The sequence below is a fragment of the Ranitomeya imitator genome, chromosome 1, assembly GCF_032444005.1.
Source record: "Ranitomeya imitator isolate aRanImi1 chromosome 1, aRanImi1.pri, whole genome shotgun sequence".
Taxonomy (NCBI): domain Eukaryota; kingdom Metazoa; phylum Chordata; class Amphibia; order Anura; family Dendrobatidae; genus Ranitomeya; species Ranitomeya imitator.
This window is the reverse complement of record NC_091282.1, coordinates 782872738-782899195: the sequence shown is the minus strand read 5'-3', so window position 1 is coordinate 782899195 and position 26458 is coordinate 782872738. Positions and strand designations below refer to the sequence as shown.

General features: G+C 45.2%; 1 protein-coding gene across 2 annotated transcripts in view; it reads left to right on the top strand.

Annotated features, from left to right (window-relative positions):
* The window catches only part of PRIMA1 (proline rich membrane anchor 1), a 106697-nt gene that overhangs the window by 64624 nt on the left and 15615 nt on the right, over nt 1-26458 (top strand). The window lies entirely within an intron of this gene.

Sequence of the window (26458 nt, the reverse complement as noted above, 5' to 3'; positions counted from 1 at the left end):
TGCAGAGACTGACTATAGTCACGCTGTGGTGTACTTCAAATATGCGCCGTTTTAACTGGCACCTGTGGCCACAGTACAAATATTGGATAAAACACCATCATATGATACCTCCCCTTGAGAAAGCTATACATGAAACGCGCATCGGGGCAGTGCTGGTGGGCTCACTCACTCCTCCTTCACCATAGGTAAGCAACACTACTTATATTTCACTTTTTCTGTTTCGCCATTTTGCCTATGGCTACTTGGCCTTTTTAATAACATGTGGTTTCTTGAGATTCATTGAATATGTCATTTTGGATACTACAATCCCCAACATGACTAGAGCACAGTTATGTTATACGCTACACTTTGGATACTACAACCCCCAACATGACACCTTAGAAATGACGATAATGCAATAATACAATCCTATTATTATTATCTACCCATAGGGTACTACAACCCCTAACATGACTATAGCACAATTCTGTTATACTCTACACATTGGATACAACACCCAGAATGACAAGACCCCTTTAAATGCCTATAATACGATCCTATTAAATATATTCTGCACATAGGGTACAATAACCGCCGACATAAGACCCCCACAAATATATTCTGCATACTGGACATGACCATATTACACTTCTAATGTATCCTTACACATGTGAGGCAGTGACCGATGTTATATGTGAGGGTCGCTATGTGTCCCCCAGGATGTGCAAAGAAGCATATGGAGGCTGTGGGAGTACATTGCAGTCACAGGCATAGCTGTGATTGCAATGCAAAATAAAAGAAAGTTTGGTCTTGGCTAGGCTATTTGCCCAAGGCATATTTAAGACAATGAGGCATGAGCTTTTATTTTTGGAGTGAACTACAAGATGGTAGTGGAGCGGTCCGCTCCCTCCAGACCGGGTCTTACAAGTGGCCCATGGTCACAGATTTCATTTAAAAACCCGGCAGCAAAGGGTTAGGTGTGTCAGTCTTGTTTTGCAAACTTGCAGAGCAGGTGGCTCTGCAAGATTCAGCCTGTGTGAGATAACACGGAGCCAAGCAGAGCCAAAAGGCCTGGCACCCCTCAGCATAGTACGGCGGTGCAGTCGCCCACGGCAATCGGTCTCGGATACAGACTGTCTTGGTTCCCGACTGCAATCCGGAGGACTCCGCATGCTGTTTCTTTTGTGTGTTTTTTGGACATTAAAAGACATTTGTTTTGAACTTTCCTGTGGTTCCTGCCTATCTGTCACCCTGCACGAACCCTGCTGCATTACACACAGAACACTACAACTCCCAACATGACCCGACTAGTGGACATACTGTAAATAATTCTATTATACACTGTACATAAACACTACAACCCACAGCAGGACGATAATACTATTTTATTACAGTAGTTTCCCAGGTGTCATTGGTCATCTGTGGGACACATCATTAGACCATGTGTGTTATTGTAGTGACCTGCTCGCTGTTATCAGCCTGTGTTCTCTCAGCTGCTGTCACTTTTTTGGATCCATTGCAGGAACTAAATAAAGAAACCTTGTAATGTTCCCATCTAGGGCGCCCCGGCGTATTAATAGCAGGGTCACCCGTCTCCCCGCTGCGCGGTCCCCGCTCTGTAATGAGGCAACAGAACAGAAGCCGAGCGCAAATCTGAAATATACCACACGGTATAGAAGACACTCATGTAGGATCCAGCCCCAGAATTCCAGAATATTGGGGACATTCCTGATAATCCAGCATAGGGGTATTTTTGGGAAAATAAAAAAGTATTTGGATTATTGGATGCCAGATTATTAGAGTTACTGGATAATTGGATGATAAATTATACAAATTTTGAACAATTGGATGCCGCATTATTCTAGTTTTTGAATTATTGGATGCCATGTTATTATAGTTTCTGGATAATTGGATGCCAGATTATAAGAATTCTGGATTATTAGATGACATATTTTTTAGAGTTTCAGGATTATTGGATTCCAGATTATAATAGTTTCTCAATTGTTGGATGCCAGATTAGAGTTTCTGAATTATTGGATGGCAGAAGTTTCTGAATTATTGGATGGCGGATTAATGGACTTTAACTGTAATTAGAGTATTTTAGTAGTTGTCCCAAAATGTGCTGCACAGGTTGGACACTCTGCAGGCCACACTCCCCAACTTTTTGTGTTTTCGTACCAGTCGCAGTCCCGTTTTTGTCTTCTTGGAGAGCCCGATCCTGGAAGGGTTTATGAATAGTCATAGGGGATTGTGTGACAGCTTCCCGCACTTCATGGCTGGATGCACAGAATCTGCAGTTTTATTGCAGAGCTGGGAATTGGCAAGGAGATGGGGAGAACATTGCAGTGACGGAACAGCGGCTTTATTGTGATTGATGAGAAGGCAGATGGCAGAAGATCATGAATAATAAATTAAGATGAGGGTGGGAGAACCCAGAGTCTCTGAGGAGAGAGGAGCTCACACATTGGGATGCTAGTTGCGCACTAAGGGCTCTTACCCATATGTGTGAAAAAAAGTTCTGATATCAGGATCGAAAAAAAGGATGAGTGTCATGCGAGTGCTGTGCGATTTTCACACCTAGCATCCAATTTACATCCGAAATTCTCCATGTCATTTACACATCGTTTTCAAAGGAAATATTCCTCAAAACACACACGCATACATTATACAACACCTGGCAAAAATTATGGAATCACCGGCCTTGGAGGATGTTCATTCAGTTGTTTCATTTTATTGAAAAAAAGCGGATCACAGACATGGCACAAAACTAAAGTCATTTCAAATGGCAATTTTCTGGCTTTAAGAAACACTAAAATAAATCAAGAACAAAAAATGTGGTAGTCAGTAATGGTTACTTTTTTTAAACAAGCATAGGGGAAAAATTATGGAATCACTCAATTCTGAGGAAAAAATTATGGAATCACCCTGTAAATTTTCATACCCAAATATAACACCTGCATCAAATTAGATCTGCTCGTTAGTCTGCATCTAAAAAAGAGTGATCACGCCTTGGAGAGCTGTTGCACCAAGTGGACTGACAGGAATCATGGCTCCAACACGAGAGATGTCAAATGAAACAAAGGAGAGGATTATCAAACTTTTAAAAGAGGTGTGATGCAGTGACCCCTGTGACAGCTAGGGGGCGCTGTGAGTGCTCTTTGGGATGTGCATGGAGGCATATCTATTGTGATAATCGTGGTAAAACAGTGACTGGCTGTGTTGTGAATGGCCGATATGTGTCGCAGAGGGAGTCTGCGTAGTAAGTCTGATGCAATGTTGTTGTTCTGGGACCTGTAGTCTCTCAAGTGTGTATATGTATGGTGTAGCTGTAAGGGAGACTTACTAGGCTAGTTGTGTGAGATGGGTGGGACAAACTAGCCACACATCCACACTCCCATCCAGGGGAGTGGTTAAGGGTATATAATGTGACCAGGGTGTGGGTCACATGTTCCTGTGTGGTTCCAGTGGAAGGTCCTGGAGAGCCTGTGTGTTGGGAGGTTCTGGGAGTAGGACCGGATCCCTGAATAGCACACTGAACCACTTGTGTTGGATTTTCTGGGAGTAGGAGTCCTGAATAGCACATGGTCGGGCTTTGGACCTGGTGAGCCTGGTGTGTTGGATTTCCTGGGAGTAGGAGTCCTGAATAGCACACTGAACAACCTGTTTTGAATTTCCTGGGAGTAGAAGTTCTGAATAGCACATGGTGGGGCTTTGGACCTGGTGATGCTGGAGTGTTGGGAGGTTCTGGGAGTAGGACCAGATCCCTGAATAGCACACAGTGACTGTGGTTCTGGATGGTCTATGTTGGGGGAAGCTACCGTCCTTCGGTGGGTCTGGACTGACTAAGATATGCCGCCAGGCAAGTTGGTGATCCCTGTGAGGCAGCTTTCCCGGAGGAGCGGACTGACAAAAAGTCAGCAGGTGGAGCAGGAGCTCCCGTCAGGTACCTTTACAGACTGTTGGTGCTTGTAATGTTCTATGAACTGTGTGGTCTCCCACGGTGACTGAACGGATGGTGGTTCGGCGTGTTTAGAGACCGCGACCCAGTGTCATGTGCGCTGTATGTGACTTGGGACATTGGTGAACTATACGGCGTATGGACACCCATGGTAACTGGACGAAGTGAGAGGTCCAGCATGTTTATTGTCCGTGAGTCAAAGCCGTAAATGAAGTGTTAAGACAAAGCTGCAAGTTAACATCACCAGTTGGTGCCTATTGTGTTCTATGGAATGTGAACTGTGCATACCCGGTTTATGACACGTTAATATTCCACAGGGACTGTTTTGTGTTCAAAAATCGTGCCTGACTACGTTAATCCCGTGCCAAGCGAGTGTCCCCCAATACACTTAGTGAGAGCAATCTTACAGAGGGTAAATCATCATGCAATATTGCAAAAGATGTTCACAGTCAGCTGTGTCTCAAATCTGGACCAAATGCAAACAACATGGGAAGGTTATTAAAGGCAAACATACTGATAGACCAAGGATTCGAAGACATCAAAGCGTCAAGACCGGAAACTTAAAGCAATGTGTCTCCAAAACAGGAAATGAACAAAAAACAAATGAGGAACGAATGGGTGGAAACTGGAATCAACGTCTGTGACCAAACTGTAAGAAACCGCCTAAAGGAAATAGGATTTACATACAGAAAATCTAAACGAAAGCCATCAATAACACCTAAACAGAAAAAAACAAGGTTACAATGGGCTAAAGAAAAGCAATCGTGGACTGTAGATGACTGGATGAAAGTCATATTCAGTGATGAATCACGAATCTGCATTGGGCAAGGTGATGATGCTGGAACTTTTGTTTGGTGCCGTTCCAATGAGATTTATAAAGATGACTGCCTGAAGAGAACATGCAAATTTCCACAGTCATTGATGATATGGGATTGCATGTCAGGTAAAGGCACTGAGGAGATGGCTGTCATTACATCTTCAATAATTGCACAAGTTTATGTTGATTGTTCTGTCTTCATACACGTTGATACGGTGTGTGATCCGACATACGGCATAAACCACTTCTGTCTCCCAAATAAGCAGACTGTTCTCTGTAGTCTAACTTGTTTATTGGTAAACATGAGCGCGGTAAAACTATAAGAATACAAATGATTTGTATAAGTATTGGGCAAATAATAACATGACTGCAACTAACAGGGAAAGCATACAGGACGATGCAACTTCTATAATAACTACATACAGCAGGTAACCAAAAATCACATTTCCTGTGTACTAGCTGCTATACAGTTAATCACACTCTGTACAACATTACATAGCAAGAACAGGGATAATGGTCTTACCGGATAATCTTAACCGGAATGGCAAGTAAGTGAGGTAGTTCAATACAGCAGATTAACACGTGTGTCCAGGGAAATACACAGAGAGAAAATGGAGTTTCCCCTTCCCATGATACCTTGGTGAATCCCAGAATGCAACACTCTAATAGTTACTGAAAAACACAGGTAATAAATTTAACCACCACTGGGTGGTGCTATAACACAGCAAAACCAAAACTATGGTATTAAACCTTTTTAAAGCTAGATACGAAACCTGACCTTCGCTAGAATGGACAGAACATTGATATTTTGGACACTTTTCATATCCGAACAATTGAAAGGATGTTTGGGGATGATGAAATCATTTTTCAAGATGATAATGCATCTTGCCATAGAGCAAACACTGTGAAAACATTTCTTGAAAAAAGACACATAAGGTCAATGTCATTGCCTGCAAATAGTCCGGATCTCAATCCAATTGAAAATCTTTGGTGGAAGTTGAAGAAAATGGTCCATGACAAGGCTCCAACCTGCAAAGCTGATCTGGCAACAGCAATCAGAGAAAGTTGGAGCCAGATTGATGAAGAATACTGTTTGACACTCATTAAGTCCATGCCCCAGAGACTGCAAGCTGTTATGAAAGCCAGAGGTGGTGCAACAAAATACTAGTGATGTATTGGAGTGTTTTGTTTGTTTGTTTTTCATGATTCTATAATTTTTTTCCTCAGAATTGAGTGATTCCATAATTTTTCCCCTATGCTTGGTTAAAAAAGTAACCATTACTGACTACCACATTTTTTGTTCTTGATTTCTTTTAGTGTTTCTAAAAAAAACAGAAAGTTGCCATTTGAAATGACTTTAGTTTTGTGCCATGTCTGTGATCTGCTTTTTTTCTACAAAATTAAACAACTGAATGAACATCTGGATCGCCCCGCCTGGGCCGTGGGGTACTCGGTACCGGGTCCTGCGGTGTTCACAGGGGGATGTCATGGTGGTGACCCGGTCCATGGCCCTGGGCGTCCATATAAAAGGGAAAGGTCTTTAAAGGGAATAAAGTTTGTGTTTGTGATGCCACCTGTGGTATTTGGTCAGTAGGGACTGACTCTGCTTTAAGGGGTCTTCTGGGGTGATGTTATGGCAGCTAGAAGGTATAACTTCCCACAGGTGAAGTGTATCCCCAGGGCTCCCGGTGTGTAGATGGAAGATTGTGAGGAGAGCAGTAAAGAATGAGGACACAGGTTTGCAGTCTCTTTACCTTGTTTACTGAAGACTTCAGCATCCGCAGTCCAGAGCACCAGATCACAGGGCAGGCAGGGTCTGGCCGGCTTGAAGGCAAGTTAGGAGTCCCCTTACCCAGGTGGAAATCAAAAGCCTTCCTCTAACACCGAGGTGGTGTAGTCCCTTATGGCTTAAAGCTCCACATAAGGTCCTCACAGATGTTATCTCTCTCTCTGTCCCCCGGGTAGGATAGGACATAACCCATATAACTGGTGGCTTGAGGCTGTTTATAGGGACTCTAGCACTCCCCGGCCTCTGAGGGGTGCCACCGTGCTTCCTGGGTGTTAGGTCGGACAAGTAACGTAGAGTTCAGCTGTCCTGCCGGGCTCTGATGTAAGTCATAGAGGTCCTTACAACATCGGTGTTCTGGCTACCGGTCTCTGCTCCTCAGAAGGAGGCAGCCTGCTCGGGGCTGGTCTCCCCCTGGTATCCTCTCCTGTGCTTTGCTCTCCTGCACGCTCTCTGCAATGTATTCGGCTTTCTCAATGTTTCTTTCCAGAAGCTGCTGCACTGCGGTGGCACAGCTCTGTAAAACCTTCTGCTGCCTCAGACTCATCCAGTCCGTCTCCTGACTGGACCTTCCTGGAACTAACTGACCTTCCCTACAGACTACTAGTTATATACGTGTGTGTGTGTATATATATATATATATATATATATATATATATATATATATATATATATATATATATATATATATATATATATATATATATATATATATATATGATCAAAAGCTCCTCCTGGTGGCCTGGAGTGTGAATGTGTTGCATGTTTGTGGTACCTGGTTGCAGTTATCCCTTCTTGCCTTCAAGCGTAACATCACTCTCCCCGTGAGGAAAGCAATGCTACTGTGATGACTAGGACCCTGTGGCGCCACACATCCTCCAAGGTCGGTGATTCCATAATTTTTGTTTTGCCGGGGCTTGTGTATATATATATATATATATATATGCTATTGAACCCGTTCTACGCCCGGGTGGCGAGCATTTATATTGGTATATGGTCTCCATCCTGGTATGTGCTGCTCCATCCTGCGTCCCCATCCTGTCATGTGCTGCTCCATCCTGCGTCCCCATCCTGTCATGCGCTGCTCCATCCTGCGTCCCCATCCTGTCATGCGCTGCTCCATCCTGCGTCCCCATCCTGTCATGCGCTGCTCCATCCTGCGTCCCCATCCTGTCATGTGCTGCTCCATTCCGCGTCCCCATCCTGTCATGCGCTGCTCCCATCCTGCGTCCCCATCCTGTCATGCGCTGCTCCCATCCTGCGTCCCCATCCTGTGATGTGCTGCTCCCATCCTGTGATGCGCTGCTCCCATCCTGCGTCCCCATCCTGTCATGTGCTGCTCCATCCTGCGTCCCCATCCTGTCATGTGCTGCTCCATCCTGCGTCCCCATCCTGTCATGCGCTGCTCCATCCTGCGTCCCCATCCTGTCATGTGCTGCTCCATCCTGCGCCTCCATTCTGTCATGCGCTGCTCCCATCCTGCGTCCCCATCCTGTCATGCGCTGCTCCCATCCTGCGTCCCCATCCTGTCATGCGCTGCTCCCATCCTGCGTCCCCATCCTGTCATGCGCTGCTCCCATCCTGCGTCCCCATCCTGTCATGCGCTGCACCCATCCTGCATCCCCATCCTTATGTGCCGCTCCATCCTGCGTCCCCATCCTGTCATGTGCTGCTCCATCCTGCGTCCCCATCCTGTCATGTGCTGCTCCATCCTGCGTCCCCATCCTGTCATGTGCTCCTCCATCCTGCGTCCCCATCCTGTCATGTGCTGCTCCATCCTGCGTCCCCATCCTTATGTGCTGCTCCATCCTGCGTCCCCATCCTTATGTGCTGCTCCATCCTGCATCCCCATCCTTTCATGTGCTGCTCCATTCTGCGTCCCCATCCTTTCATGTGCTGCTCCCATCCTGCGTCCCCATCCTTATGTGCTGCTCCATCCTGCGTCCCCATCCTTATGTGCTGCTCCATCCTGCGTCCCCATCCTTATGTGCTGCTGCATCCTGCGTCCCCATCCTGTCATGTGCTGCACCCATCCTGCGTCCCCATCCTTATGTGCTGCTCCATCCTGCGTCCCCATCCTTATGTGCTGCTCCATCCTGCGTCCCCATCCTTATGTGCTGCTCCATCCTGCGTCCCCATCCTTATGTGCTGCTCCATCCTGCGTCCCCATCCTTATGTGCTGCTCCATCCTGCGTCCCCATCCTTATGTGCTGCTCCATCCTGCGTCCCCATCCTTATGTGCTGCTCCATCCTGCGTCCCCATCCTTATGTGCTGCTCCATCCTGCGTCCCCATCCTTATGTGCTGCTCCATCCTGCGTCCCCATCCTTATGTGCTGCTCCATCCTGCGTCCCCATCCTTATGTGCTGCTCCATCCTGCGTCCCCATCCTTATGTGCTGCTGCATCCTGCGTCCCCATCCTTATGTGCTGCTCCATCCTGCGTCCCCATACTGCCTCTGACCCGCTCGGCGCCGAGTGCTGGGGGGCCTGAGCAGGTGGGGACACCGGCACGCTGTGGGGGTCAGGTGCCGGTATCGCCGCCAGCTTAGGCCCCCCAGCACTTACTATATTCACCTGTCCTGCGTTCCAGCGCTGGGCCCGCCATCTTCCCGGTCTCCTGGCCGTGACTGTTCAGTCAGAGGGCGGCGCCTGCGCGCATTAAGCGCGTCATCGCGCCCTCTGAACTGAAGGTCACAGGCCGAAGACCGGGAAGATGGCGGCGCTCAGCGGTGGAACGGGGACAGGTGAATATGGCCGATACTCACCCTCCTGGCGGTCCCTGCTTCCCTGTTGGAGATCGCGGTGTGCGTTCAGTGTGAACGCACACCGCGATCTCCCGGGAGCGTCACTCTGTGAGGCCCAGACTGCGCCGGCGCTTGCGCCTGCGCAGTCTATAAAGGCTTCGGACAGAGTGACGCTCCCAGCGTTATATATATATATATATATATATATATATATATATATATATATATATATATATATATATATATATATCTATATCGTCTAACGTTCACTTCTGTCTGTTTGTCTGTCAGAAATCCCGTGTCGCTGATTGGTCGTGGCTGGCCGACGGACACAGTCCGGCCGCGAATTCGCCCTTCCCTACTCCCCTCCAGTCAGTGCCCCCATTGCTGTTTAACAGTCCGTTAAACGGACTGTGTTACACCGCGGCATAACATGGTGTAACGCAGTCCGTTAACGCTATTAACCTTGTGTGACCAACTGCCTATGCAGCATCAAAAGTAAAAAGATCTAATGTTAAAAATAATAAAAAAAAAAAAAAATCATTATATTCTCACCTTCCATCGCTTTTCCCGCTCCTCGCGATGCTCCGGTCCCAAGAATGCATTGCGGCAATGACTGGAGATGACGTAGCGGTCTCGCAAGACCGCTACATCATCACGTGTTATTGCCGCAATGCATTCTTGGGACCGGAGCATCGCGAGGAGCATCGCTAAATGCCTGGACTGGATCCGGGGGCTGCCGGAAGGTGAGTATATAACTGTTTTTTATTTTAATTCTTTTTTTAACAGGGATATGGTGCCCACATTGCTATATACTACATGGGCTGTGTTAGATACTACTTGGGCTGTGTTCTATACTGCAAGGGCTGTGTTATATACTGTGTGGTCTGTGTTATATACTACCTCTATGTGCGATATACTATGTGGGCTGTGCTATATACTACGTGGCTGTGCAATAACTGCAATAATAGTTGTGTCGCACAAAGACACGGTGGTTGGAACCAAAGATCTCAAATTTGGACTCATCAGACCAAAGCACAATTTTCCACTGGTCTAATGTCCATTCCTTGTGGTCTTTAGCCCAAACAAGTCTCTTCTGCTTGATGCCTGTCCTTAGCAGTGGTTTCCTAGTAGCTATTTTACCATGAAGGTCTGCTGGACAAAGTTTCACCTTAACAGTTGTTGTAGAGATGTGTCTGCTGCTAGAACTCTGTGTGGCATTGACCTGGTCTCTAATCTGAGCTGCTGTTAACCGGCAATTTCTTAGGCTGGTGACTCAGATAAACTTATCCTCAGAAGCAGAGGTGACTCTTGGTCTTCCTTTCCTGTGGCGGTCCTCATGTACCCCAGTTTCTTTGGAGCGCTTGATGGTTTTTGCAACTGCACTTGGGGACACTTTCAAAGTTTTCCCAATTTTTTGGACTAACTGACCTTCATTTCTTAAAGTAATGATGGCCATTCATTTTTCTTTACTTAGATGCTTTTTTCTTGCCATAATACAAATTCTAACAGTCTAGTCAGTAGGACTATCAGCTATGTATCCACCAGACTTCTGCTCAACACAACTGATGGTCCCAACCCCATTTATAAGGCAAGAAATCCCACTTATTAAACCTGACAGCGCACACCTGTGAAGTGAAAACCATTTCCGGTGACTACCTGTTGAAGCTCATCAAGAGAATGCCAAGAGTGTGCATAGGGGTGGAGCCGCATATTCATCACTGTAATGGGCGGCACCACGTGACCGCTCATACAGGAGAAGCTGCGGCGAGGACAGGAAGCAGCGAGGGAGCCGGGTAAGTATTTTATTAACAGCGGGGGGGCGCACAGGGGGTGGGAGGGAATGGGGACAAGGATCTTTTTTTTTTTTTTTAAAAAAAAAAAAAAGATTTTTCATATCTTCTCTCCAGCGAACGATGCTGGAGAGAAGAAATGAATAGCGGCTTCAGCACCACGCTGGGGGGACAGCGCTTACTGTAGCGCTGTCTCCTGCATGGCACATGGACTGCACACGGACAACATTGACTTTAATGGGTCCGTGAAATACGTGCGCTCCCACGAACACTGACATATCTCCGTGTTTTCCAAACGGACACAAGGTCTGTGAAAACACGCTGACATGTGCAGAGACACATTGATTTTAATGTGTCTACGTGACTCAGGGTCTCTGGTACGTGAGGAAACTGTCACCTCACGTACCGGAGCCACTGACGTGTGAAACCGGCCTAAAAGGGATTGTCCGGGAAAACTTGTCTGCTTCTTACAAAAACAGGTCATGTGTGTGCATAAAATAGGAACTAGACGTTGTAAAGGCAAAAAAAAACATATCCCTAATATAACGCGCTGTAAATAAGGTCCCTTTTATGACTGCACTCTGTGCTCCTATTATATTGAGGCAGTTGGTGATAAAAATGAATTAAGATGCCGCCTTCTAGTGACATTTGCACTGCATGGTCCATAAAGTGAACTCTGCAATAAAAGTCACACCCCGGCCCCTTAGGCCATGTTCACACGATCCTTTTTTTCATGCGGAATTGCGGCGATTTTCCCGCTGCGGGTCCGCAGCTGTTTTCCATGCAGGGTACATTACATTGTACCCTATGGAAAACAGGAACTGCTGTGCCCACAATGCGGAAAATAAAAAAAAAAGCCGCGCTGAATAGCTGCGGGAAAAAAGAAGTACCATGTCATTTCTTTTTTCGGAGCCGCAGCGGTTCTGCACCCATTGACCTCCATTGTGAGGTCAAACCCGCAGTAAAACCCGCAGATGAAAAAAATATCTGCGGGTTTTACTGCGGTTTGTGGTGCAGAACCGCTGCAGCAGGAAGTGCGGGGAAGCGGGCGGAAGTGCGTGGGCGGAGTGTGGCTGCCCCCTCGTGCTCCGATCCCGCCCCCCCGTGCTTCAATCCCACCGCCCCGTGCTCCGATGTCCCCCCCAGTGCTCCGATGCCCCCCCCCCATGCCCTAATCTCCCCCCCTTATACTTACCCGGCGTCCCGGTGTCCGTCCGGCCGTCTTCTCCCTGGGCGCCGCCATCTTGCAAAATGGCGGGCGCATGTGCAGTGCGCCCGCCGAATCTGCCGGCCGGCAGATTCGTTCCAAAGTGCATTTTGATCACTGAGATAGATTATATCTCAGTGATCAAAATAAAAAAAAATAGTAAATGACACCCCCCCCCCCTTTGTCACCCCCATAGGTAGGGACAATAAAAAAAAATTAAGAATTTTTTTTTTTTCCACTAAGGTTAGAATAGGGTTAGGGGCAGGGTTGGGGTTAGGGGTAGGGTTAGGGGTAGGGTTAGGGTAGGGTTATAGTTAGGGTATTTTCAGCCATTTTAACCCTAAAAAACTTCCTAGAAAACACACAGACTCTGCATAGAAAACTGCATAAAAAAAAGGATCAAAAAAAGGATCAAAAAACGCATCAAAAAAGGACAAAAAAAAGGACCAAAAAAAGGACCTGCGTTTTCTGCCAAGAGCTGCAGTTTTTTAAAAAACAGTCCTGAAAAAAAAAGGATGGAAATCAGGAACGTGTGAACATACCCTTAGAAGACTTGGCCATAATGTAAAGTCCTGTATAGCCATTCTGTCCTTGCTGTACGAGAATTCGGCTCCCTATATACGGACTTCATAGTGAGCTTTTGCTTTTACACAAGAGCCAATCAGAACAGGCAGAGCTGCATTGTAAAGTATAGAGGGGGATCGAACAGCAGCCTGAGCTTCTTAGACAGGAAGAGATTTTGGAATATCTCTAGGTCTAAAAGACAAAGCAGCTAAGCTGCAATTTCTGCTTTTCTTTGGCTACTTTCAGACTAGCGTTGTGCTAGTGTGCGTCGGGTTAGCGTCGGGCGACGCAGCGGCGACGCACGCGTCATGCGCCCCTATGTTTAACATGGGGGACGCATGCGTTTTTGTTTGTTGCGTTTTGCGAACCATGCGTCTTTTTTGCCGCAAGCGTCGGACCAAGAAAACGCAACAAGTTGCATTTTTCTTGCGTCCGATTTTCGGCAAAAAACGCCGCACGCGTCGCAAAACGCAGCGTTTTTGCGTGCGTTTTGCCGCGTTTTTGCGTGCGTTGTGCGTTGCATCGCCGACGCAGCGGCGCACAACGCTAGTCTGAACGTAGCCTTTGGTAGTGCTTCAGAGGGAGGATAAGCGCAGCAGCCTAACATTATGCTGAAACAATGTACATTTTCAACTGTGTCATCTTCTAAAACATAATGCTGCTAAGATGGAATCGTGGATCAAAGCTGTGCCTTTTTAGAGTAATGCTGCAGGTTAAAGCATGGGAGAGGAAAAATATTTGAAAACTTAACTGAGAAAAATTAGGGTGCATGTATTTACAGATGGCTGATTGATACTGAACATCACTTAGAGGCACAACTATAATGAGATCAAGGGTTGCAGTCGCACCTGGATGGGCTAAAAGGGCCCTTTGGCTCCTATGAGACCAATTCTATTAAATACCCATGAGAACTGGTGTTCCTTTATGAAATTTTTTATTGGGGCCACAATAATCAAGTGTTGTAAAGTCAAATGGATGGTGTGCTGAGCTGCGGGCCGCTAGTGGAATTTGGTTACCCATACGATCGGCCGCAGTTTCCTCCATCCCTGATGTAATTGCAGGGAACAGCATCAGCATAGAATTGATTTTCTTTTTGCTTCCATTACACTCTGCTAATTGCCGCTTCTTTCCGTGGGGAGATTTTAAGAGCTGTCTGATTATCAAATCCTCCCATTAATAAGCTGGTGCTGGATCTGTCATGTCACAGGTGAAAATGCAAACGTTTGTTTGTCTGCCGCTGACAACCATTGTACCGTATCCCAACTTCTTATTATCCAGTCTGCAGACAATTGTGTTATTTCCTTCCATTACAGTCAGGATTTGAAAAGGTCTGCAGTCTCCATTTAAAAATGTCAGTCTCATCTCCGCCATGATTGATGCGGTATAAATTGCGGCGGCGGCGTTTGCCTCGTGCGGACAGGCGGCAAGTGATTACAGTCTGGAATAGCCATTCATTATCACAGTCAAAATTAATAGATGCAGCAAAACTTGCACAAACATCAAGACACAATGGAGCAAACATCTACGAGCAAATTCTTGGGAACAAGCATCATGACTCCAGGAGCATCTGTGCTCTAGTTTCTGCCTCCATCCAAAACCCTTTATTTACACAGCTGATGACTTGTTACAATGTATTAGGAGATCTGTGTCACTTCTGGGGTTGTCTCATGAAGAATCTACTATATAATTGTCTAAGGGTCACGTCTGTCTGTCTGTCACGGGTATTCATTGGTCGCGGCCTCTGTCTGTCATGGAAATCCAACTCGCTGATTGGTCCCCGCAAAACAGCCACGACCAATCAACGACGACCCAGTCCTTTGATCCATCACGTAGCCGTCATAGATACGCCGTTTGAGCTGATCGTTATAATGAATAGAGCACTTACGTTTGCAGCTATGTATCCGGCCAGCGCCGCTGCGCAACTTTCGTGACGCCGGTTCTCCTTAGCGGGCCCTGTGTCGGACGGGTTGGAAAGCGGCCACCGGTGGGCACCCTTGGCGTGAGGATGACAGCTTCTCCTCACCGAGGAGCTCCCCTGCTGCTTACATGTGCACCGGACACTTAATAGGTACCGAGTACGGAGAGAAATACCGGGGGCCTGGAGAGCAGCCCCGAACTGGTGCCATTTTCTGGCAGAGGAGGCCCAGGGGGTGGGCCTATGTGTGGGTGAGATTACATGGAGAGATGGCGCAGTGTGTGCACGGCGGTGTAAATAATGTGCGCACACTGCAGGGAGGAGGCGGTGTATACCGGACATTATCTGTACTGTATAGGGGGAGGGGTGTCCTCTGCTGGTTGTCCTCATATGACCTCGAGGCTGGGAAAATATTCAGAAAAGTTCCCACGCTCGAGTTCATATGAGGACAACCAGCAGAGGGCGCATCACCGCGAATGAAGGTAACTACAGGTCATTGACCTACTTTCCATTCATTCGCTGGGGTTTTACAGGCAGGAGCACAGCTGCATTATAGCTCCTGCCTGTAAAAAAAATTAACCCCTTCAGATGGATTTACATCGTGGGACGTGACAGATCATCGGAAGGTATGTATATTGTTTTTTTATTTTTCCTTTGTTACAGAGCGAGGGTCTTCAGGTGGATTGAGAGAGCAATAAAATATTAAAACAACCTGTGTGTTTATTTAATTAAAATACTTTTTAATAATGTGTGTGTGTGTGTTTTTTTAACCCTTTCATACAATTGGATTAATAATGGATAGGTGTCATAATTGACGCCTCTCCATTATTAATCTGGCTTAATGTCACCTTACAATAGCAAGGTGACATTAACCCTTCATTACCCCATATCCCACCGCTATACGGGAATGGGAAGAGAGTGGCCAAGTGCCAGAATAGGTGCATCTTCCAGATGTGCCTTTTCTGGGGTGGCTGGGGGCAGATGTTTTTAGCCAGGGGGGGCAATAACCATGGACCCTCTCCAGGCTATTAATATCTGCCCTCAGTCACCGGCTTTACTACTCTGGCGGAGAAAATTGCGCGGGAGCCCACGCCAATTTTTTCCACCATTTAACCCTTTATTTTAATAGCTAGAGCGCCCAAATTTTGCACATACACACTACTAACATTAGTAGTGTGGAATATGCAAAAAAAAATGGGGATATGAGATGGTTTACTGTATGTAAACCATGTCTCATATCATGTCGGGTTTAGGAAGGAGATAGCAAAAGCCGGCAATTGAATTACAATTCTATATATATATATATATATATATATATATATATATATATATATATATATATATTATACAGTATATATGTTTTTATGATTTTTTGAGAACATGGATCCATTGTATGTCCGTATGTCGGTTTTGCAAGCCTGCGAGAAAATCTCGCAGTACGGATGCCAAACGGATTACATACGGAGGATGCCATGCGCAAAATACGCTGACACACCCTGCCTACGGAGGAGATACGGACCACTATTTTGGGGACTTGTCTGAGTATTACGGCCGTAAATTTCGGACCGTATTTTGATACGCTGAGTGTGACGCCGGCCTAAAACTTCACCAATGGGGCGTCGCTTATATGGAGATACATTTGACTTTCCACCGCCTAGACCTCTCTCTGGAACCACCGGTCCACCATTACCATTTGTGTGCGTTGGAGATGATGCCTTCCAGCTTTCCCCACACTTGCTTAAACCCTATGGAAGTAGTGGACTGACCCAGAGGAAGAAAATTTTTAATTATCGCTTAACCAGAGCACGAAGAGTTGTGGAATGTGCCTTTGGCATATTAACTGCTAAATGGAGAGTCCTACTAACTGCAATTAAACTGCACACTGAAACTGTTGATGATGTGGTGAAGGCTTGCATGGTACTTCACAATTTTGTATTGTCCAAAGAACATGTTTCCCTGGAGGATAATGTGTCCGAAACCACCTTGCGGGATTATCACAACACAAGTTTTCGCAGTCCAGTTGCAGTCTCCAGAATGCGGGACAATTTTGCAGACTACTTCATGTCTCCTCAAGGATCAGTTGACTGGCAGGATGAAATGGTGTAAAAAAAATTATTTTTCACACTTGTAAATATGCCATGTATTTTGTTTTGTGACCAAACCTTTGGACTTTTACCTCACAGTATCGTTTGTTTTGAACCGGTACCCCTTTACACATTTTCTACTGTTACTATTACCATAACCTTGGTGGCTTTAATACAGTTTTAAAACAAAAAAGGAAAGACAATAAAATTGTTTTTAAACCAAAAAAAGTTTATTAATTTATTTACAAGTTCTGATAATTTGGGGTGGAGATAGTAGCGGAGGGGCTGACAGGGCGGACCACGTCGAGAGTGGGGGACAGGACATCACGGGGAGGAACAGAAGTGGAATGGGTGGTGAAAACATGAGGTTGGGCAGGTAGTTGAGGTGCAGATGTGGTTTGTGGGAGGTATGAAGGTGTTGGTGGGATCGGGAACGGTGAAGTTAAAGGGGAAGAATGGAAAGGGGAAGGTAAAAACTGGGAAAGACTAAGGGGGGAAGGAACAAATGACGAAGGAGTAGAATGGACGGGAGGAGGACGGATGGGAGGATAGACGGTGGCTTGAGAGGGGAAAGGTGTTGAAACATGAAGGGTAGGTGGAGGGGTTTGGGACATCACCTGCACTAGAGCAGTGTGGCAGCCTTGCATCACATGCATCTGCAGGTCTAGAGTTAGATTTTCCATGTGCCTGAGGACCGACTGAAAAAAACAGTGTCTTGGTGACTGGTTTGCATCTGATTGCATCCTATCCAGACGACTGCTGAGTTCAAGTATGCTTTTGTTAAGAATATTGTACCCAGCAGACGTTTGCTCACTCAAAAGCTTGATGGCACTCTGGAAGGATGCATTCAGATGCAAAAAATCAGGCGCATAGCTCCTTTCCTGACCTCTCTGGCGCTGCCGTCCTGACCCCAAAGGTGGTCTAGATGTTGCGGCAGTGGCAGAGGGGTGGGGTAAAGGGAACTCTAACTCATCACCTGCAGCTTCAAGTGACGAAGTCTGCCCTGCTGCTCCAGCGCTGATGGATGAGGCTGAGGGATCAAACAAAAGGGAAGGTACAAATACAGAGGGGTCGACATGGTCCCCGGTGGCGGACTCCTGTGAGATTGCTCCAGAGGGGTGCAACTCTGATGCAGGCTCCCGAGTGCTGCAGAAAGTGCTGTTAAAGAAGAAGAAAAAAAAATTAGTATCTTGATATTACAATTGCCCTTGCTGCCAAAAAAAATTGAAGGTTACACATTTTTACAGTTTGACTGAAAACATGTGGTGTTGAATATTTACCTTCTGCTCTGCAGCGTCGACTGGAGGAACGACAGGGTTCTGGCATGTTTGTACCTGCTCCTGCGTCCTCTAGATCCACTCGGGGCCTGCATCTCCTTATTAAACTCCCTCTTGAAGCGATCCCTGAGTGACCGCCACCACACAATAACCCTGTTACCTGGAAAAATAAAGCAAAAATTGGTTACTTTACAACACATTAAATCATGCTAACATAAGGTAATGAAGTGTGAATACTTACGCGCTAGATCCTGGGCCCCAGCATCGAGTTCCTCCCAGTTCTACAGAACAGCAACGCACACTTCCTCCCATAGCCATCGGGTGATTAACTGGTCAGCATGGCGGCTGTCCGACATGTTCCACAGCAGCTCCCGACTTTGTACCGCTTGGATAAGGGTGTCGACATCAATGCCCTCATCTTCGTCAGCCTGTTCGGGAGCACGCTGTGAAGCCTAACAAAAAAATAAGAATAAAAAGGGAAAGATTACACCACATGAATTTTACAGTTTACTAAACACCAAACCAAAAAGGAACTTACTCTTCGGTGACCGCCGCGATTATCATTCCGACGACTATGGGAGGTGCTTTGAGGAACTCTACGTCGAGCCCAGATTGTGAAGACTAATAAAATAAATAAATAAATAATGTGCTTGGATGGAGGCATATGTATTGTGTGTGCAGTGCTGAATGTTTGTGTTGGGTTTAGTGTGTTGTATGTGAGGATCGGTCTCTGCAAAACTTACACTATGCGCTCCCGCTCCTTGTATTTCTCCACCCTGTCCGTCTCCTTCTGTAAGCCCCTCTGCTTCATCTTCCTGTGAAAACAGAATAAAGACATAAAGGGTTAAAATACAATTACCATAGTTGTACCAAAATAAAAAATTTATGAAGAACAAAAATAAACACCTCAGTTTGCTGATGATGTGATGGGGGGCTCTCAGAAGAAGACATTATGGTCTTGGGGGGCCTGCCTACGTGTGTCTTGGGTCCCTCTTGGTCCCTAGAATCTGCAAGTATAAAGAGAGTTCTAAGCTACTATACAAAAGGATAGATGCAGCTTTCGGGTAATTATACTTACATCTGTTTTCAAAACTTGGGGGCTTGCATCTATCTTGGGTCGGTCCCTTGCTTGGGTCCCTCTTGGTCCCTAGAATCTGCAAGTATAAAGAGAGTTCTAAGCTACTATACAAAAGGATAGATGCAGCTTTCGGGTAATTATACTTACATCTGTTTTCAAAACTTGGGGGCTTGCGTCTATCTTGGGTCGGTCCCTTGCTTGGGTCCCTCTTGGTCCCTAGAATCTGCAAGTATAAAGAGAGTTCTAAGCTACTATACAAAAGGATAGATGCAGCTTTCGGGACTTTACACTTACATCTGTTTTCAAAACTTGGGGGGCCTGCCTGCGTATGTCTTGGGTCGGTCCCTTGCTTGGTTCCTCTAAAATCTTCCAATTTAAAGACAGTTTTAATTAGAATGATTATGAATTGGTATGCCAACTTACATTTTTATTTCCCCCACCCCAAAAAAATAAATTTTTTTTTGTTAACCTTTGTTGAGTCCTCTTCCGTCCCTGGCTTCCTGGATTGAGGAATCCAAGTAAATGACACGCAGCACAAAGGTTGTGTGTTCATAAACAGGGGTAGCCCCGGAGCACGCCTGCCTCACTGGGCGCTGCCCCTTCTTTATATAGTAAGAAGTTAGGCATTTACAGACATGCGCACAAGCGCTCATATTTCATAATCACTTACAAAGCAAATCTATACTAGTGAAAAGTTACAATATCTGGTATGTGGGTGAAAGGCTACAATATCAAGGAGAAATGCGCGCGTGATTACTTCTATAAAAGGAAATGTCAAGTTTGCTGTGCAGAAGCAGATTTCATCTGGGAGACAAAATGGATCCTTTGGTTCAGTCTGGTCTCCACAATTCCCCCCTTTGACATATTCTTTTATTATTTGTCATAAATTTTTGCATGAAGCTTGTGCATTTTCTTCTTTATGCGGCAGTATACTAAAATATAAAAGAAAATTAGTACGGCAATAATAAACTTTATACTCTTGCATCTATTACACAAAATTTATTTGTGCATACTGAGATACCCTTGAGTACAATCTTGAATAACACATATATGATTACAATAATCATAACTATATGTATTATGCTCTGCATAATCCCGGCAACCCACCCACCGATCCCTCTGAACCAGTTGGCTGGGTTAAGAAAAGAAAAGGTATCTGACCACCAGCTATCCTTATTTTGGTCATTGTCTTTGTCATACTGATCCCTGAGTCGTTGTACGTCCTTTAATTTAAATGTCATACTCATAGTACTATTCGGGTCTATATAATGACAGCAGGTGGGTCCGATGATTTGACACATACCCCCTTGTGAGGCAGTTAGGTAATCCAATACCAGGGTATGTTGGTTGACGACTATTATAAGCTGATTCTGTACAGCTACACTAGTGTTTAGTATATCCAATATATCCCAGATCTGATCATCTAGATAATCCGTGGCTCTAACTAATTTATCCCACATTTGTGTTAAGATAGGATAAATAAAAATGGTACTAGCAATTTTGTTGGGAATTCCCATTTGTACTATATGCGGCCTCCCCGAGGGACGTGGTGAGTTATCTGCAGCTCTTTTATATAGTGTGTGCTTGGGTACGGCTTGCATATTCACTTGTTTATTTGAAATTATGAAAGTAGCTGGGGTTAGGCGTCCTAATGTACAAGTACCCTTTATACCTACGGGAAGCCATTTATATGCTCCTTCTCCGCATATCCAAAATGTACCCTCAGGCAGATCCCATAGAGCTGAGTGCTGCAATACCAATCTGTGAGCCAAATCCACAAAACTAGATACATTTTGAAGCATACACCAAGAGGGTTTTTGTCCCAAGGGGCTACAGTACCAGGCTGCGGGATTCCCACATACATGCATTCCGTTGACATACTCATTGGATTCATTACAAACCAGGTTCCCCGGCTTACTTGTACAACTGTTATCATCACCTTGGGGGAACAACTCAGAATGTTCCCATTTTCTATTATGTATGTATCTTTCCAATACTACAGGTTTGAAAGCATCAGAGGGAGGGGCGGTTGTACTGAAACTGAGCTGTAGATTTTCTGTGGGGACCTGTCCTAAATTAGTTAATCCAGTCTTATTCCTAGGGACCCAGGCCCCACCCTTATAGGCCAAATATTGTAGATGTGTACTACTCCCTGAGAGATTACCCTGCCACCAAGGAAATTCTACCCATCCCACAATTGGTATGGCGATTGTAGTATTCCATAGCCTAGTATTACCAGTTTGGTTGTTGGCCAGGTTGTCTGAACAATTAGGCCAAGCGAATATTTCTTCTGCTGATACGGGAACTGCTAGAAAAGGTATACTTGTGGCTGATACCGGCGAATGGGTACAGATCCAACAATCTGTCAGGGTTTGTGTATTGTTTAACAAGTCGTGCACTAATTTTCTATGATGTTGTACGAATCTATTGTTCAAAGGGGCTAAAGAATTTAGTCTTTCCCATGCCTTCGTTGTGGTTAACATTATTAACATCAATATCATGAGTTTTATACTGCTTTTTTGCAATGGCTTGCATGTATCCATGATGCCTTTCCTTCAAGCTTGACTGATGTAGGTGTTGTCAACAGGACTCGGAAGGGTCCGTCAAATCTTGGTTCAAGAGCCTTTCTGGTGTGTCTTTTTATATAGACTTGATCACCTGGTTCCAACTTGTGACTTCCTTCAGTGTTATCAGGATCTGGAAGGGAAGCAAAAACTTGTGCATGCACCTTAGTTAATTGTTTCTGAAGATTTTGCACATAGGAAGTCAGTGATTCAATATTTAACACAAGTTGCTGTGGAAAGTAACATCCTAAATTGGCAGTCCTGCCAAACAAAATTTCATATGGAGACAGTTTAGTCTTACCCCTTGGGGTATTGCGTATTGAGTAAAGGGCCAGTGAAAGGCATTCTGTCCAAGGCTTTCCTGTTTCAGCCATGGCTTTCTGTATTTTTAATTTTAAAGTTCCATTCATGCGTTCCACCTTACCAGAACTTTGAGGATGATACGGAGTGTGTAACTGACTTTCAACACCCAACATTTTTAGTACATTTTGAAATATTTCTCCAGTGAAATGAGTACCCCTATCTGACTCGATCAATTCAGGGAGACCATAACGGGGCACCAGTTCGGTAACTAGCTTTACAGCAGTGTTTTTAGCTGAAGCCTTCCGAACTGGATAGGCCTCTGGCCACCCCGAGAACATGTCCACACACACCAACACATACTCATACCCATTACTCTTTGGCAGCTGGATAAAGTCTATCTGCAACCGTTGAATACGGGTAGAGAGGTCGGACGTGGTGCTTCATAGGGGTCTTAGCTGTCTGTCCGGGATTATGTGTCAGGCATATAGCGCATGCAGCACAATAGTCTCTTGCGTAGTTGCCAAAACCTGGAGCCAACCAGACTTGCTTTGCCAGTAGTGTCATTGCATTTGCAGACACATGCGTAGGGTGATGTAATCCACCAACTACAATCGGGTACCAGGCTCTAGGTAGACATATTAGTCCATTTTTCTTCCAAATTCCCGCTTGTTCTTCTGCCCCTTCCTTTTTCCACCTGTCCCTCTCCTCTTCTCCTGCATCTTCCTGTGCTTGTCTCAGTCTATCTTCAGTATTTTCTGTGAGGTTTACAGTATGGACCTGTTGTAAGGGTTTGACTGCTGCTGCTTTGGCTGCTTTATCAGCCCTATCATTTCCCCTAGATTCCCTAGTGTCGAGTCTCACATGTGCAGCTACCTTGATTACTGCTACTTCTTTTGTTTCTTGTGCAGCCTCTAAGATCTGTTTGATCAGAGAAGCATGTTTTACAGGTTGTCCTGACGCTGTCATGTAACCTCTAGCTCTCCAGATTACTCCAAAATCAAACACAATACCATGTGCATACCTAGAATCAGTGTATATATTAGCTGTCTGATTCTCAGCTATTTTTAGAGCTTCAATCAATGCTGTTAGTTCTGCTTCTTGTGCAGATTGTTTCGGTGGAAGCGGTTCTGCTTTGAGAGTTTCAGATCCTGACACAACTGCATACCCTGTATGGAAGTTACCTGTGTCATCTGCAAACCTACTACCATCTATAAACAGCTCTAAATCTGGATTTTGAAGTGGTGTTTCGGATACATTGGGTAAGCCTACCGTTTCTTGTAAAATGAGCTCTGTACAATCATGTGTGTCTGTAGGGAAAAAATTTGCGTATGGATCAGTGTCCTTATTCCCCCCTTCAGACTCGAGAGGTAGCAGTGTAGCTAAATTGAGAGTCTGAAGCCTTGCAAATGTGATAGTGGAGGGTAGCAGCAAAGAACACTGAAGCCGCAAATGTCTGGCCATGGAGATGTGTTTTGATTGGACCTGGTTTAATATCCCATAAACATCATGTGTAGTTTGAACTGTGAGTGGATGCTCTAGGACAATTTCTGATGCTTTGTCCAACAATAGTGAGACAGCAACAACTACACGTACACAGGTTGGCGCTGCTCTAGCTACGCGATCTAACCTTGCTGAAAGATATGCAATTGGTCTTTGTTTCCCTGCATGCTTCTGGGTAAGAACTCCTGTAGCATGGGAATCAACTTCTGCAGCCATAAGCTGAAATGGTTTGGTGTAGTCTGGTAGCCCTAACGCTGGAGCTGAAACAAGGGCATCTTTTAATTGTTGGAACGAAATCTGACCTTCTTTTGTCAACAAATAAGGTTCACTTTTTACACAGTCATACAGTGGTTGCATTAGTTGACTGGCATGTATAATCCATTGTCTACAATGAGACACTATTCCTAAAAATGCTCGTAGCTGTTTATGATTTCTAGGCTCATTCATCTGTCTTATTGCTTCAGTTCTTTGAGGTGTAAGATGCTTTTTACCTTGAGAAATGCAATGACCTAAAAAGACCACTTTGGTCTGACAAACTTGTAGCTTTTGTCTATTCACTTTACACCCTTCTTTTTCTAGGAAACATAGTAAACTCACAGTGGACCTTTCTGCAGTTTCTAGATCTGGGCAGCAAAGTAGTAGGTCATCCACATACTGCAAAATTACTACCTGTGGTTCGGGTTCAAACCTCTGAAGGACTGTTTGTAGGGCATTTGAATAAAGAGTAGGGGAGTGTATCATTCCCTGTGGAAGGCATGTCCACGCCAACTGTTTGCCCTTAAATGTAAATGCAAACAAATGCCAACTGTCTTGGTGTAAAGGAACCGAGAAAAATGCATTTGAAAGATCTATTACAGTAAACACTTGAGAACTGGCTGGTATCTGTGATAGTAACGTATGAGGATTGGGTACAACTGGGGTGATTGAATCTAGAACTTTGTTTATTTCTCTTAGATCATGTACCATACGATATTTGGGCATAGAACCCTTATCAAGAGTTCTCTTCTTGACTGGATACAGAGGAGTGTTAGCAGGTGATTGTATCTCTACCAAAACCCCTTTCTCTCTATATCCCTCTATCTGTTTTGTAATCGCTAGTTCCTGCTGGGCACTCACAGGGTATTGTCTGAGCTGTGGGAGAACAGTTCCTGGTTGCACAGATAGTTTTACAGGAGAGATATGCAATAATCCCACATCAGTGTCACCCTGTGCCCACAGTGTTTCTGGGACCGTTGAGAGGTCTAGATCTGTGGTGTACTCTTTTTCTTCAGTATAATCCTCAAAAGCCTGAATTCTGACATATTGTTCTAATGTTTCCGCATCATCAGGGATAGTCAGCATGACTGTGCCATCTTCCCTAAAATTGATGTTCGCTTCTAATTTCTTCAAGGCATCAGTTCCCAACAAACATGTTGGGGCACCTCTGGCATACAAAAATCTGGATGCAAAACATTTAGGTCCTAAGGAGACCTCTAGGGGCACAGTGTATGGTAGTGTTTGAATTACCCCATCATAACCCTCAGCAAAAGTTGTTTGTTGTGAAATATCTTCCGGGTTTGGAAGAAAATCTTGATTCAAAATTGAGGAAGTTGCACCTGTATCTATTAAAAATGGAATCTCTCTTCCCCCCACATTCACCTGTATTATAGGTCTTCTAGCTGGTAGGGAAGTTTGTAACACATTGAGTCAATCTGAGTCTGGTATGGGACCATCCACTATGGATGTCTGTTGGATGTCTGAGGGCTTATTCTTTGGTACAAATTTTCCTGATTTTATGTCTGCCTGCTTCTTTCTACATTCTTTCTGGAAATGTCCTGGTTTCTTGCAGTAATGACAGGGAAAATTATGTCTTGCCCTTCCACCTGTTGTGTTTGCTTGCGCTATTCTGACAGGCTTATGATTTTCTCTTAAATCCAACTCTATCCCTACGGCTTTTTGCCTGGCCAAGTGTGGGTCTTCCAAGGTTCTCCAATCAGGAGTTGCAGCCTTAAGTTTTTCCTTTACTTTTGGAGACAATCCATCTATAAAGGTTTTTGTAATTAACCTCATCATTCCTGGAGCGGTTAGATCTATTCCTTCATCTCTAAAATTATTCTCTACCCCTAGATAATATTCATCTACCGATTGTCCAGGTCTCTGAGCCACCACTCCCGTTGTTCCTCTCTGCCTCTGTTTCTGCCTCATGAAAACTATTAAATGGTCTACAAATTGTGTTCCTGATTCTATCGTTTGTAAGGCACCTTGTCCCGCTTGTCCCTCTTGTAGCTCCTGTCCCACCTGTGGCCTGTGTCCCTGTAGATGTGTTAGCAGTTCCTGGAAGAGACCAGGAGTCATTTTCATTCTACATAATTCCTCTCCATCTGCCCAGACTCCTGCATGAGTCTGCATAATTTGCTGTATATACTGTGCGAATCTAACTGGGTACTGGGTAGGATCTGGTGCATTATGTAGAAGAGACATTCCTTCAGCGGGGGACCAAGGGAAGTATTGTCGGGTTTGGTGATATCTAGTTGCCATTGCTCCATCTACACCAGTTTCTCTGAAGGGTTTCGGTACTATCCTAACAGGAGCTAACAATTGATGACCTCTGGGGGCCCCACAGGCAGAACATTCAGTTCTCCAGTCTGGATTCTGCTGGCCACAATTTTTGCACACCCATCCTTCCACCCCATTTAACCCAGGATATAAATTTGGTTTGGTTTGTCCTCCTTCAGAAGGTACAAATGGTTGAACATTCGGATCTAGATAAGGAGGAGGAACTGAATGAGTCGTGGCACAACATTTTCCCGTACCCATACTCCATTTGGAAGTGTCTGGATCATACTTCCAATTCTCCTCTTTAGCTGTTTTTGAGACCTTTATCATACAGTGTATGATTTCTTCCCACCC